This window comes from Gorilla gorilla, chromosome 7, assembly GCF_029281585.2.
Source record: "Gorilla gorilla gorilla isolate KB3781 chromosome 7, NHGRI_mGorGor1-v2.1_pri, whole genome shotgun sequence".
NCBI classification, from domain to species: domain Eukaryota; kingdom Metazoa; phylum Chordata; class Mammalia; order Primates; family Hominidae; genus Gorilla; species Gorilla gorilla.
In genome coordinates this window covers 23,750,292-23,765,644 of record NC_073231.2, presented here as the reverse complement: position 1 = coordinate 23,765,644, position 15,353 = coordinate 23,750,292, and the positions used below count along the sequence as shown (strand labels likewise).

The window sequence follows — 15,353 nt, the reverse complement described above, 5'->3', positions numbered from 1 at the left end:
TAACATGGTGAAACCCCGTCTCTACTAAAAATACAAAAAATTAGCCGGGCGTGGTGGCGGGCGCCTGTAGTCCCAGCTACTCGGGAGGCTGAGGCAGGAGAATGGCGTGAACCCGGGAGGCGGAGCTTGCAGTGAGCTGAGATTGCGCCACTGCACTCCAGCCTGGGCGACAGAGCCAGACTCCGTCTCAAAAAAAAAAAAAAAGAAAAAAGAAAAAAGTACTATCACTGTAGATAAATACATGGACAATTATAAAACCTAGGATTGTTGTGGCAATGGCTTGGAACTCTACTTTTTGTCTTCTACATGATTTAAGAGAATAATGGATTTTTTTTTAAAAAAGGTATTCGTTTATGTTTTTGGATACATAATATACAAGGATATAATATTTCTCCTTAGCTTTACTGAGATATGATTGACAAATAAAAATTGCATGTGTTCAAAGTGTAAAAAGAAAAAGAATTTTTTTCTCCAGTGTATATATGTGTCCATGACAGTGGTTGTCAGTGGTCTAATTTGGCTATTAGCCCATTCCATTTCCTGGACTTCAAGCTAAGAAATTATTTGAGGTACTTCAAAATGGGACTTGTTGAAATGGCTGTCTTTCTCCAAGTGAGCCTGTCATTTGGTGCTCTTTTTACTACAAGTAATAGCAAACCCAGTTCATACTGGCTCTAGCAAATAAGAGAATCTGTTGTTGGCTTATATACATACACAGGGGCTACTGATTTCTAGGATGCCTTAGTCCAGGGACTCAGATAGCTGGGCTTTGCTTTTTTATGGTGGCTTCCTTTTTAGATAATGATAAAAAAAAGTCTGTAGCATCTCTAAATTTAAGTCAAGCTGAAGAGTGAGCATGCCTCTCTATGTCTTTCCAGCTGATCCCAAGATTGACTCTCATTGGCTTTGACTGGGTCATGTGTCTATCTTTAAACAATCTCTTTGATGGGGTGGATTGAATTACTCAGCTGACCAGCTCTTAGTCATGTGTATCACTCCTGAAGCCAGATGATTTTCTTCACAGCTGAACTACAGAAAATGTTGGTTTTACTAGGTGCTCTGAGGCTCTTTAAATAAAAATACCAGGACTTTGAGGGGAAATAAGCAATAAAGATTCTTTTCCTCAACTTGGACCATACAGTTTTGCTAATGTACATTGTAAGTTTTATATTATCTAAGTAGTCTTTCATTGGAAGTGTTGATTTATTTTTTCCTTATCAGGTTTGTCTGTTGGTGTCTTTGAATTATCTGTGAATACTTTAATCATGTTCTTCTAATATGCTGCATTCACCAGGACAATATTTAAAATCCCAGTGAATGGAGGAATATAGTCACTTGCAGTGCCTAGTTATAGCCACGGCCCTCCTGAGAAAGGGCCAAGTTACAGGACATTACTATCTGCAAGGTGATACATATAATCTATCTATCTATAAATTATATATTTTTTGTCCCAGCAGTTCTAGGACTCATTTGGGTAACAGAGATAGCTCAGATACAGCCTGGGCTGGTAGGTGATCATCTTTAAGAAAAATTGCAAGCTTTACATCTGAATTATTTTCCTGTTAACTAAGATGAATAATTTTCTAAATTGAGAAAGTCAGAATAAATTTGTTAATCGTTTGAAATTATAGTGAGCTCACCATTTAAAAATACCTACAACAGCAGCTTTCTGTCTACGTGTTAAGAGACTAATGTAACCATATCACGATAATCCATTTTTATTCTCTGCTTTATGGGCCTTGGGTCCCCAGAAAGTGAAATTATGAGTATGTATTAATATGTTGTTGATACCCTGTAGCTGATGTATTTTACATGTTCATTCTAGGAGTTAGAGAAGCCTAGACTTCAATTAAAGTATTTTTATACAGTAAGTGCCAGTTTTTTTTTGTTTTTTGTTTTGTTTTGTTTTTAGACAGAGTCTCACTCTGTCACCAGGCTGGAGTGCAGTGGCACGATCTCGGCTCACTGCAACCTCTGACTCCCTGGTTCAAGCGATTCTCCTGCCTAAGCCTCCTGAGTGACAGGTTTTAAAAACCAAACAAAATTTGTGTTTCACAATTAATATGTTGCCCAATTCTGCCACAAATATAACATTTTAATTTGGGGAGTTTAAGAGGACATTATTTGAACTTTATCCTTAGTTTTACTGATTGCACAGTAGGTGAGAGGGGATATCAAAATGGCATAATTGAGTATGAAACTATGAGTCAGGCCTGAATATGCTATTTATATCTGGCAGTATTACCTGCTCTCCTATTCCTCCCCAATCCTAGCTGCTTTTAAGATTTTATATTTGATTTTCACAGTTTTACTGTGATGGCTTTTAGGTATATTTTATTTATATTTCTCCTAATTGTGGTTCATGGAGCTTGTTGGATCTCAGGCTTGATACCTTTCATCAGTTTTGGAAAACTCCTTGTGGCTATCTGTGTAGCTGTTGCTTCTTTCTCATTGTTGTCTTTTCTTCTTGGAATAATAGTTACACGTACATTACTTTTTCCTGTCTTAAATGTGACTTAAGCTGTTTCTCATATTTTCAATTCTTTGTTTTTCTCTCTGTGCTTCTGATTAGATTTTCTTCTGCTGACACCTGTTTCACTCCAATAAAACTTTTGCCTATCCTTTTAAACCTATCTATTGAGTTTTTAATTTAATTATTGTATTTCAGTTTTCCTCTTTTTTATAGAGCCTAGGTATCTGGTAAGATTCTCTATCTTTAATATATTTTCTTGAACACAGTAATTGTAGTTATTGTAAAGTGCTATTTTGATGAATAAAATATCTAGATTACCAGTGAGTCTATGTACTACCAGTTTTTTATCTTGGTTTTGGTCATTCGATCTTGTTTTCTATCAGGCTTTGTAATTTTTTATTAAGTGCCTGATACTGTATGTGAACATTTTTAGGCTCTCTGGATGCTGTTCTATTCCTCCAGGGAAGATCTATTTCTTTTCTGTTGGCAGTAGGATAAAGCTATTCATCTAGATTCAATCAACCATTATGATAATTGGAGTGAAGTTTCAAGTTAGTCTGTTTTTGTTTGGTTTATTTCTAAGGTATAAGCCATTGAGAGTCTCAGCAGAAAGCCTGAAGTATTTACCAGGACTCTGTCCATACTAGGCCCTAAATGTCAACTCTTAAGTTGAGTGCCATGGTCATAAAGTCAGCTTAGCGTTTTAGCCTCTTAGCAGAAGCTTTCTGTTTATTTTCTCCTCCTTTTACAACTCACAGCTTTGGAGTGCAAAGGCTGGAAAGAATGTTGGGTTCATTTTTCTGAAGCTGTCTTTTCTCTCGGATCTTTGTGCCTCACATTCTGGCTGCATTGGAAGTCCTAGATTTCATTTTTACTCCTCATCCCGGTAAGACTGCTCCAGGCTTTGGGCTGCAGCTGTCTGCTCGTCCAATGCAGCCTGGCCAGGAATTAGTGAATGCTCTGAAAAGAGCAAGCAGTACAAAGGAGGGTCTCACCTCAGGGTGTTTTCCTTAACGCCTCAAGTTTTGCGTGCCTTTATTGAAGAGCAAAGTCTGCAAACAGCAAACAGCAGCTATTTCTCCTCCTCTTCCTCCTCCTCCTTTCTGTCCTTTCCCTTCCTTCTTCTTCATCCAGCTTTTGTAATTGTTCTCAGCGGGAGACTTAGTGTGATATTACCATTACTTTTTGTAATTCTTGTGCAATCCAAGTTTTTCCATGACTGCAATACATATGGTAGTATTATCTATTTGTATCAAGGTTTTCCTATGGGAAAATAGGGTAGGCAAATACCATAACTGTTTTTAGGTTAAAATCATGGTATATGCTATTAGTATTCATCCTTTAACTTTCTGTTTATTCAGTGTTGAACATGCTAGAACCTGAGGACAATGCTGTGAACTAAATAGGCATAATCCCTGCCCTTGGCTGAGGATCTTATAGTATGGTAGAGACAAATACCTATGTGTCCATCTCTATCTCTACTTAAATCTACATTTTTATATAATTACATGTTATTGTAAGAGCTACAAAGGAAAAGTAAAATGAATTATGAAAGAGACTTAGAAGAGTGACTTAATTTACACCAGGGGAAAGGTTTTAGAGAATGTGCCCCTTTGGAAGTGTTGGCTGAGACCTGTAGTGAAAAGCAATTACCCAGAGCCTTCTAGAAGAAACAGCACATGTGCTGCAGACCCTGTCAGCCAAGAAGTTGGTTCATTTAAAGAACTGAAAAGATGCCAGTGAGGCTTTCAGCAGTATAGAGGACATGGAGGGAGTGGGAACAGAGGAAAGTGACGTGAGCTGAATTTGGAGCTGGGGCCAGATCAAAGTGGGCCTTTTAGTCCATGCTGAGGATTGTGGAATTTCTCCTAAGTGACGTGGGAAGCCGTCGCAGGATTTTGAGTATGGCACTTTCGTGGTGGAAAGTTATCACTCTGGACTGGGTGTGGTGGATAGGCTCAAGTTCATTTTTACATAAATGTTTTGGTGTTAAAACTTCCTGAATGAGTCAGAGTGCTGTGACTCATTACTGGATTCCTAGCACTTAAGGATGTGAGGCAGGAGCATCACTTGAGGCTAGGAGTTTGAGACCAGCCTGGTCAACGTAGCAAGAACTCCAAGAGAAAGTATGATGTAAGGAAGGAGAGGGTGGTTTGCGGGGTCGATGTGGTCTTGATATCAGATAGGATGAAGACTCAAAAATGTTGGGATTTGGCAATATGGAAATCAGGGGTGACCTTGGGAAGGACAGTTTGAGTGGAGTGGTAGAGGCAGACGTCAGAAGTCAGACTGAGTCAGACTGAGGAATCGGGAGAGAGAAAATAGAGACAGCTTGGGTCAGTGCCTTTTTAAGAAACTTGGTATAGGTCTAGAGGGAGGTGGGTAGCACAGTTTTGAGTAGTATCTAACACACCCACAAATGTAAGTTCATAGCGAATACAGGGATGGTAGGATCTGCCGTAAAGCAGTTCAGAATCTAATCATTTTGCTTGTGTATTAAAGCACAGGCTAAGCTACCCCCAAATACAATCACTTAAATAAAAGTTAATACTTTTCACTTAAAGTCAACAGAGGGTGATTCACTCCACACGCAAGAGAGGCTATAGGAAAATAAATGTCTTCTTCCTCCAGGCAGCAGGATCACAGGTGGCTGATTCCTAAGTACAGGAAGGATGTACACAAAGTCCCAGAGCATGACAAAAGGTCACTCCAGTGAGCCATCCTAAAGTCCTCTCACTTGACTTTGTGCTGGCCTAGCTCACATAATAGGGCTGGACTTTTGAGAGTGATAATGCTAGAAATGGTGATAAATATTTATTTTAAATGCAAATGGCATAGTGACTAGCTAGGGGGATAGAATTTGATGATGGCATCATTGGTAGCCCACATGTTACCTTATGCCTCAGGGACGACCTGCGGTGCCACCTGCGCCTGGACCATGAAGGTTGCAGCTGATCTGGAACATGTTCCAGCCCATCTGCTGAGTGAAAGCAAGCTGTGGTGCTGGAGTAACTTTTTCCATTGCTCCAGTCGGTGTGGCTACACCTATGGGATCCAGTTATTCTGCATGCCAACTAGCTCTTTATTTTGCTTTTGAATTAACTGTGGCAGAGGGCTGGACTGATGTCTCATGTGATGTGATGCCAATAGTTTGGCTCAGCCATTGGCTGTGAGTGCTATAGGGAACCTGGGAGGCATCTCAGTCGCCTCTCTAACTTTACAGTTAAAGACACAGTATTAACTCCAAAGTTGCTGCAGCTTCTTACTCAAGTCAGACGGCTGGAAAGCAGCAAGTCCTGGACCCAAACCCATGCCTTGTTATTTTAAACCCAACGGAGTGTGTCTTATTTGCCCTTATATTTTCGTTGTCTGGCATGCTAACCTGATACCTACTAGGTGCAACAGGATGGTTGGAGTTGCTAATTAAAATTTTCCTTTCTTGTCTATTTTTATTTATTTATTTTTTTTGAGATAGGGTCTTGCTGTCACTGAGGCTGGAGTGGGGTAATGCAATTGCAGATCACTATAACCTTGAACTCCTAGGCTCAAGAAATCCTCTCACTTCAGCCTCCTGGGTAGCTAGGACTACAGATGTGCGCCACCATACTAGGCTTTTTTTTTTTTTTTTTTTTTTTTTTTTTTTTGTAGAGGTGGAGTCGGGCTTTGTTGTCTAGGTACTGGTCTCAAACCCCTGGCCTCAAGCAGTCCCCCTGCCTTGGCCACCCAAAGCGCTGGGATTACAGGCCTGAGCCACTGTGCGTGGCTACTAATTGAGATTTTCTTATGCCACACGCCTCATCCCCAACAGTAGAGCTAGTATCATGTCGAGAACAAAATTATGAATTCTCCAAGGCCAAGTACAACTCTCAGTCTATTTCTAGGTGCAAGAAGGGGCACTGGTTTGTCAGGCTTTGATGAACGACACATAAGAGGAGACCTTCTTTCTTTGTGAATAAATACATGTTACCCCTCTCTCTCTTTCCCAAAGGGGAGCAGAGTCTAATGGGGTTTGGATGTTTCCATGCTTTTGAGGTGGGTGTGGAGCACGAGAGGGTTGCTCATGTAATTTGCGGGGTGTCTAAGAAGGGGGTAAGCGAGCTGTGTGTTTTCTTATTGGATGGCCAGTGATTGTACTTGCTGACCTGCCCCAGTGCTAATGGAGAGCAGTAAGGTGTGGCAGTATAACCAGTTGCAGAGGAAACAAGTCAGCCTCCTCAAATTCATGATCTCTGAGAGATACACTAGTAGGACCCCACTCACAAGCGGGCCCAAGTATTGGCTCTGGCCTGCAGAGGTAAGACTGATGGGGCAATCAGCAGGTGGGGTAGAAAGGCTGTCATATCACAGCAGTGTAGCATGGGGCTGCCTGTCGGGGATCTGCTGGATAATGTGGTGAGATCTAATGAGAGATCATTAGTGCCCAGAGGAGGGGACTGAGGTCCCTGCCAGCAAGACTCGTTGGGGGTCTCCATCCATATCATCTGTGATGACCACCGAGAAGGTGACAGCAATCTTATCACCACTGCAGCAGGTTCATGTGAAAGATTAGGAATAGGCCGGGTGCAATGGCTCAAGCTTGTAATCCTAGCACTCTGAGAGGCTGAGGCGACTGGATCACCCGAGCTCAGGACTTTGAGACCAGCCTGGCCAACATAATGAAACCCTGTCTCTACTAAAAATACAAAAATTAGCCAGGTGTGAAGGTGTGCCTGTAATCCCAGCTATTAGGGAGGCTGAGGCAGGAGAATCTCATGAACCAGGGAGGTGGAGGTTGCACTGAGCTGAGATTACCCCACTGCACTCCAGCCTGGGCGATAGAGCAAGACTCTGTCTCAAGAAAACAAAACAAAAAAAAAAAAGTGTAGGAATAGCAACAAAGAAATGACTGCTCACTACTGAGGGAAACATCCTCTCCAGCCTCTCTGGGCTCTATCATCAGAGGAGCCTGCACAGAGAACAGGGATGGGGTGTGGCTAGCAGACAGCACCCACTCCCGTCTCTTGGCCCACCTACCTCTTCCTGTGTGAGCCATTAGACCACCTGCTCGGCCTGCTCTGCAGAAAGGAAGGGGAACTTAGAATTGGGCATAAGATTGAAATGTGTACCTTTTTTAAAGAAGAAGTCTTTTTATTATTAAAATATCTCAAAAGATAGAAAAGTATGGTACAATGAACTCTCATGAACCTATCACTCAACTTCATTGATTATTAACATTTTTCCAATCTTACTTCATCTAACCCTCCCCAACTTTTATTTTGTTTATTGAAAAAAATCGGGAATATTTTAAAGTAAATCCAAGCCATTCTGCTCTTTCACATGTAAATACTTTTGTTTATACTTCTAACAGATAAAAACATTTTTTGATAAGCCATTATACTATTACTACTTCTAACAAAATTTCTCAGTATCCTAGAGTACCCAGTCAATATTCAAATTATTACAGTTGTTTCAAAGGTTTTGTTTTGTTTTGTTTGAACAGTTGCTTTTCTGATGTTTATTTGATGGAGAAGCAGGATTATTTGTCCTATTGAAAGTTTTACCTGCTTAACGATTACTTCCAAAAGATGTCTATTTAATGTGTTTCTCTATCTCTGGTATTACCTGCAAGCTAGTAGGTAGATTTAGAAACTTGATTAGATTCAGCTTCAGTTATTTTTAGGCAAGAATACTTAATAGGTGGTGCTGTATATACTGGACTATTTTCATAACCCAAAAAATTAAATGTTCTGGGATGGAGACTGAGAATTAAGGTTGCTAACTTCCCAGGGGGAAAAGGCGACAACCAGAGTGCAGCTAGTGGTAGCAATTATTGGAAAAACTAAAACCACAATGTTCAGCCTCTTCAGATACCCTGGTTATAGAGGAGATGTGTAATGGAATTTTAAAATTGCATTTTGCACTAGAGATCCAAACTCAATAAATGTGTGAGTTGGCAGACAAGGCAGTTTTGAAAACCAGTCCCACAGCTCTAAAATGGTCATATTATGGAGAGGAGAGAGGAATTTTTTTTTTTTTTTTTTTTTGAGACGGAGTCTCTCTCTGTTGCCAGGCTGGAGTGCAGTGGTGTTATCTCACCTCACTGCAACCTCCACCTCCAGGGTCCAAGAGATTCTCCTGCCTCAGCCTACCGAGTAGCTGAGACTACAGGTACCCGCTACCATGCCCAGCTAATTTTTGTGTTTTTAGTAGAGACGGGATTTCACCACATTGGCCAGGGTGGTCTTGATCTCCTCAGGAGACATCATGATCTGCCCGTTTCAGCCTCCCAAAGTGTTGGGATTACAGGTGTGAGCCACCACACCTGGGCGGAGACAGGATTTTAAGAGATTTTAGACAGTCTGCCATCTTATCCCAAACCTTGTGGAATGGCAGTAGGGCTCCTTGAAGCACAGTTCCATGGTGTACAGGGCTGGAGGGCACTGCCAGGGTCGGACTCCTGAACCTCAGGCAGCAAGAGGTGGGCTGGCTGTGGCTTTAGTGCCAGTTCCACACCGTATGTGTGGCTGCCCTGTTACTGTCCACCTGCCCTGCCAGCATTTGTTGTGCAAAATGAGGCTATGTATTTATTGTTCCTGCATGATAGGTGAGCCTCCTGTGAAAGAACAGCATAGCTTTTTGGTTCTGTCTGTTAAATTGGGCTGCATGGAGGAACCCTATGAGCAAGAGGTTGGACATGGATGGCAGATTCCAACAGGCTGTGGAAGTTTGCAAGAGACCATTGGCACTAGGTTGCATTTGCTGGGTCTGGAGGACCTGCAGGAGAGATGGTTTCCAGGACTGAGAATCTCCAAGTCCCCAGCAGAGCAGCTCATACAGAAAGAATGAACTTTAAACATCTGCCAGCTGGGTGCAGTGGCTTGCGCCTGTAATTCCAATAGTTTGGGAGGCCAGGGCTGGAGAATTTCTTAAGGCTAGGAGTTTAAAACCAACCAACCTGGATAGCATTGCAAGATGCCATCTCTACAAAACCAGCCAGGCATCATGGTGCACTTGTATTCCCAGCTTATCTGGAGGCTGTGGCGGGAGGATTGCTTGAGCTCAGGAATTTAAGGCTGCAGTGAGCCATCATAGCATCACTGCAATCAAGCCTGAGTAACAGAGACTTTTTCTCTAAAAATTAAAATAAGTATTTGCCAGGCCCAAAGAATGGATTGCCACCTTATGATGGAACCAGTCCTCTTAAGGACTCTTACTCCTTTTCTTCTACCTGCTTTATCCCCAGCACCTTGAGGGAGCTAGCAGTTGTAAAGAGAGAAGCCTTATACATCCCCTTCCTGAAACTAGCCTATCACTGGAAGGAGAGATGGAACTCTTAAATTAGGTTTGCAGTATTGATCATTAAAATTGGTTTAAGAGGCCAAGGTGGGCAGAGCACTTGAGGTCAGAAGTTCGAGACCAGCCTGGCCAACATGGTGAAACCCTGTATCTACTAAAAATACAAAAATTAGCTGGATGTGGTGATTCACACCTATAATACCAGCTACATGGGAGGCTGAGGCAGGAGAATGGCTTGAACCTGGGAGGCAGAGGTTACAGTGAGCAGAGATCGCACCACTACATTCCAGCCTGGGCAACGGAGTGAGACTTTGTGTCCAAAAAAAAAAAAAATTGGAATATTTCATGACTTAAGTGACTCTTAGTCACCTAAGAGTGAACAGAAAGGTCCTGGCACCTGCCAAGGTTTTCATCCAGTGCCGAGGAAGGCCACCCGCCCACTGCTGGATTTTTAAAGGGCCAGAGGGAGAATAAGATGATTCGTTTGATCACTTCCCAGCGGTTGTGCTTGTTCAACGTTCTGGTTGCTAAGATGGTCAGTTGATGTTTGAATGAAGAAGTGGGTAAGGGCTAATTTGCAGGGTACAGCTGGATGAGGAGAGGATGAACCAAGTTGACTTCATCTTTTTCATGTCTTGAGATCAAAGTAAAACCTCCGAATGCGACCACCATGGGAGTGTATCCTTTTAAATGATCTGCTGGCAGGAGGTGAAAAACCCACTTCCAGTTCATTTCATCCTTTGTCTCCTGTGTATTTGTCATTTGGTATCATTTCCACCAGTCGTAACAAGCATAATTTTGATTCTGAATCCCTCATACTGTCTTCTTGCTTTTCAAATACGATATTTAGGATTTTCGGGACTGCAGCAATTTTCTGGAGAAAGTACTCAATTATATCTCGTTACGGGTTATTTATCTTCACTGGAACAGAGTGAAAAATAGTCTCTTTTGTGTTTTGTGGATGTTCATGAAAAATCTTACTGTCAATTATCAGTTACCGCAGATAATACACATTAAATATGTAAACATTTAATAGTGCTGTGAAATGCCATTAGCGTTTGCTATCCAATTTCCACCTTTAGCATGGGAATCGTGCCTTGCAACATTATCCAACCAAAGGAAAAAATAATAATTTTATTTGCAGGTGGGTAAATAGCATTAGTTTGAACTACTAGAATAATTTATTGTAGTTGCTGAGTTAAAACTTCTTTGTGAGTAGTATGTACACAGAAAGTAGTTTATTTGCTGGCCAAGGAAGCCTTTCCCTTCATTGGTACGTAAGCCTTGACCATAGGTAAGGCTAGTTTATCTGAAGCGACTCTTGAGTCCTGTTGCTTTTTGCTTTCTTGATTTCTCATGTTAACCTGTTCTGAAAATTATTGTAAATTTTCTCTTAGAATCAGTGTTAAGCCTCTAATACTGCTGTTGTTTCACTGAATATCCATGAAGAATGACAAGGAAAGGTGAACATTAATGGCACAAATTTCAACATTTTCATTCTTTTCATCTAAGGAGATGGAGTTTGATAGGTAGATAAACATGTAAATCTTCTGGAGAAGTGGCTCTGGTGTTACGGGTTGGGGAGATGGAACACTAAAAGTTTAAAAAGCATATGAAAACATGATTATTTTAGGGGAAGTATGTAAATGTTTTTGTTGTTGTTGCCAATGTTTTTCTGGTTGACTGGCAGACTTTGCTGTTCTCAACATGAGAAAAACAGTTGAAGGTGGCTGATGTTTTCTAGCCATTGAAAATAGGAAATGATTGGCAAGTTCCATTGATGTGGGAACCCCTCAGAAAGAATGTAATGACTTATTTGATGAAAATGAGGCAGGCAGTTTTAATCCAAATAATTGGAAATAAATCCATCTTATCTTTGTAGGCCCTACCGAAAACTTACAGTAACTTCTTTTAGGAAATTCAGGCATGTCATACATTAGCTTTCCAGGCAGCCCTTGTCTGATAGCAAAGAGGGCAGAGGTTTCTGTTCCCATTTTGCTGAGGGACTGTAGCTTTGCTTTAAAGCTCTGAAAAGTCAGTGGCTGAAATAGCTGAGGCCATTTTTCAGTGGGCTTTGGCTGGGAAAGCTGAAACTAATGCCTTTCTCTGTGACTTTCCAATATAATTTTTTTCAGATATTGGTAATTTTCATCCAGAGTTACTTTCAAAAATGCCTTTCTGCTTTAGCCATTAACTTAAAATATGTGTAGATCCTTTTTAGTATAAATGCTGTATTAGCCATGTTAGTTGGGGAGAAAGAGTGGCAGCTGACAGCGACTCTTCACCTGGTTCTGTTTTTTTTTTTTTTTTTTTTTTTTTTTTTGGTGGGGGGCTACTCTTAATTGCTTTCTGGACTTTGGCCAGATAGGCACCAGGCTTAAGTCAGTAACAATTCTCAGGTGCCCCCCACTCTAGAATTCTAGGACTCCCTGAATCTTAGGTGTTTAGGTAGGGACTAGCTCCTGTAGGATAGCAGGTTTGTCAGATGAGTGTCTTAGTTATATCGGATACGGAGTTTCAAAAATCAGAGACCTGTAATCCCAGTGCTTTGGGAGGCCGTGGCAGGGAGATTGCTTGAGCCCAGGAGTTTGAGACCAGCCTGGGCAACGTAGCAAAACCTCATCTTTACAAAAAATACAAAAATAGCCAGGTGTGGTGGCACACTTCTTTGGTTGCAGTTACTTGGGAGGCTGAGGTGGGAGATCACCTGAGCCTGGGAGGTTGAGGCTGCAGTGATTGTGCCACTGCACTTCTGCCTGGGTGACAAAGCAAGACCCTGTCTCAAAAATAAATAAATACATAAATCAGAGGCATCTCTGTACGTTTTGTTGTTGTTGTTGTTTGTTGTTTTTGTTTGTTTGTTTGTTTGTTTTTTGGGACGGAGTCTTGCTCCATTGCCCAGGCTGGGTGCTATGCAATGGCGTGATCTCGGCTCACTGCAACCTGTGCCTCCTGGGTTCAAGCCTCAGCTTGATTCTTGTGCTTCAGCCTCCCAAGTAGCTGGGATTACAGGCACCTGCCACCACACTTGGCTAATTTTTGTGTTTTTAGTAGACATGGGGTTTCACCACGTTGGCCGAGCTGGTCTCGAACTCCTGCCCTCGTGATCTGCCCACCTCGGCCTCCCAAAGTGCTGGGATTACAGGCTTGAGCCGCCAAGCCCGGCCTGTACATGTCTTAAGTTAGAACAGCCCTCCTAGCGTGTGCCACTGTCCTGAATGCCTTGGAAACCCTGCAGCCATGGAGTCAGAGGTACCACTCCTTTCTGTCCCTGTCCTCATTACCTCTTGCTCTCTGTTTGTGTCCGGATTAGGTTATGGCTCCTTTTAGGTGTTAATGAGGAGTGGACTATTGAGACAGCTGGAATGGCTTCTGTACCTTTGTAGGGGGAGAATGCATTTCTTTGTTGGATTGGTTAAACGATCCTTTCAAGTGTTCAAGCATTCAAATTATAGCCATCAGCAAAAATATGCTTAAAGAAAATTGGCTTCCCATAATTAAAATGATTAAAACAAATATTAAGCCTTGGGAAACAGCCAACACTTTTTCTTTCTTACCTTTCTAATGAGGTATAACTTACATAAAGTACACAAATCTTAAGTATACAGTTCAGCAGAGTTTTACATATGAATATATCTGTTTAATCACCACACAAATCAAGATGGAGACCACTTCTAGAACCAAAAAAAATAGGCCCCCAATCTACCCTCCCTTCATTTAACATCCCCTGCCCCAAAGCGCACCACTATTTGGACCTCTAATCTAATCTGACATCTTGGATTACTTTGTCCTGCTCTTGAACTTCATACAAATAGCATCACAGAGTATGTCTTCGTTTATGTGTGACTTGTTTAATTGTGTCTCTGAGATTGATCTGCATGGCTGCATATAGCAATGGTTTGTTCTGTTTTGTTGCTGTGAAGTATTGTATGAATATAGTATAATTTAACCGTTCTACTGTTGATGGATAATTTAGTTTATCCAGTTTTGGACTATTAGGGATAAAGTTTCTAAATATCCTTGTTCATGCTTTCTGGTGGACATGTCTGTTCTTGACTTACTGGGTCATAGCATAGGCCTAGGTTTATCTTTAGAACACACTGATAAACAGAGTTATAGATTGGTTATATCAATTTCGACTCTACCAGCAATGTATGTGAGCTCCAGTTGCTCCACATCCTTGAAAGCATTTGGTATTGTCAACAACCAACTCGTAACGCTAAAAAAAAGTGCTAGCTCTAATTTAAAAGTAGATTTTTTTTTCATCTCCAGAACTCAGATACTTCTTCTTAAGTGAAGTTTTAATTCACCAGGTGGCAATATTCAGTACTGGGTTCAAAAAGCTTTATTGTATCACAAGGTCTATAAGAGGACAAAGCATCACTCCTGCTTTGATGAGTTTACTGTATTTCACTAGGGTGTCAGAGAGAATAGTCCATCAGCAGTGTGAGTCAAGTTATGATCAAGTGCCATGATCAATAGCCTCTCAAACCTATCTTAACAGCAGGATCCAGTCCCCACCCTAAATAGTCAAGCACATTATGCTTGTCTGTAGCATCTTTTCAGTTTTCCTCTAGCACTGTGCTGTCATTAAATGTGTACTTTTCAGGATATTCCCGCTATGCCCATCTGGTGGATGGTAGCGCTGTGTACTCCATATCTGTCTCCTTAAAAGCTCTCTCATTTCTTTTCTACATTATCAGAATTGATTGCCCCATATCTTGCTTTTGACTCAGGTAAATGAAGTTGCAGTGTTAAAATTGCATCATGGTTCATTTATGTTACCTCCTCCTGGAAGTATTTTTATCTTAATAATGGATTCTAGGACACACAGTGTCTTAGCTACAAGGAATTAGCCTTGATGGTTGGATGTTTGATCTGTTGAGGCTAAGGGAGAATTTTGAAAGGAAGTCTTGATAAATATCCCCATATAGAAAGCTGTCTGTTCTACCTACATTTAAAGGTAGCTCTAACAGGGAGCTATGGAAATGGCTAAAAATTGAGACAGAAATTTCAAATTACTACAATGCGAGGTTGTATTGGCACCATATATCTGTTGGTTTGGACCATTTCATTCTGGATGTATTGACTGAATAGAATCTCAGATTTTTTGAAGTTTTATATATATTGCCACTTTAGACCTTAGATTCCAGCAGATTTTTCTTTATACACAATTATAAAATTAAAGAATTTAAAGTCCTTTTGTTTTTCACAGTTAATATAGTACTGAGTATGGAAATTCAAATGATTATTTGATGTTTATTTAAATTTGGGATAATCCTGATCCACCATCAGAGCCTATATTGCACCCATCTGATCAGAATTCTTATACATCCATGCACCGCATAATGATGTCTGGGTCAATGATGGATCACGTATATGATGGTGGTCCCATAAGATTATAATACCATATTTTCCCTGTGCCTTTTCTATTTTTTGATATGTTTAGATACACAAATACTTACCCTTGTGTTACAATTGTATTCAATACAGTAACATGCTTTACAGGTTTACAGCCTAGGAGCAATAGGCTATACCATATAGCCTAGGTGTATAGTAGGCTCTACCATCTAGGTTTGTGTCAGTACAATATATGATGTTTGCA

At 41.0% G+C, this 15,353-nt stretch overlaps 1 protein-coding gene across 36 annotated transcripts in view; it reads left to right on the top strand.

The window, feature by feature from the left end:
* CSGALNACT1 (chondroitin sulfate N-acetylgalactosaminyltransferase 1) overlaps positions 1–15,353 on the top strand; it is a 357,361-nt gene that overhangs the window by 178,098 nt on the left and 163,910 nt on the right. The gene's annotated exons all lie outside the window — the stretch shown is intronic.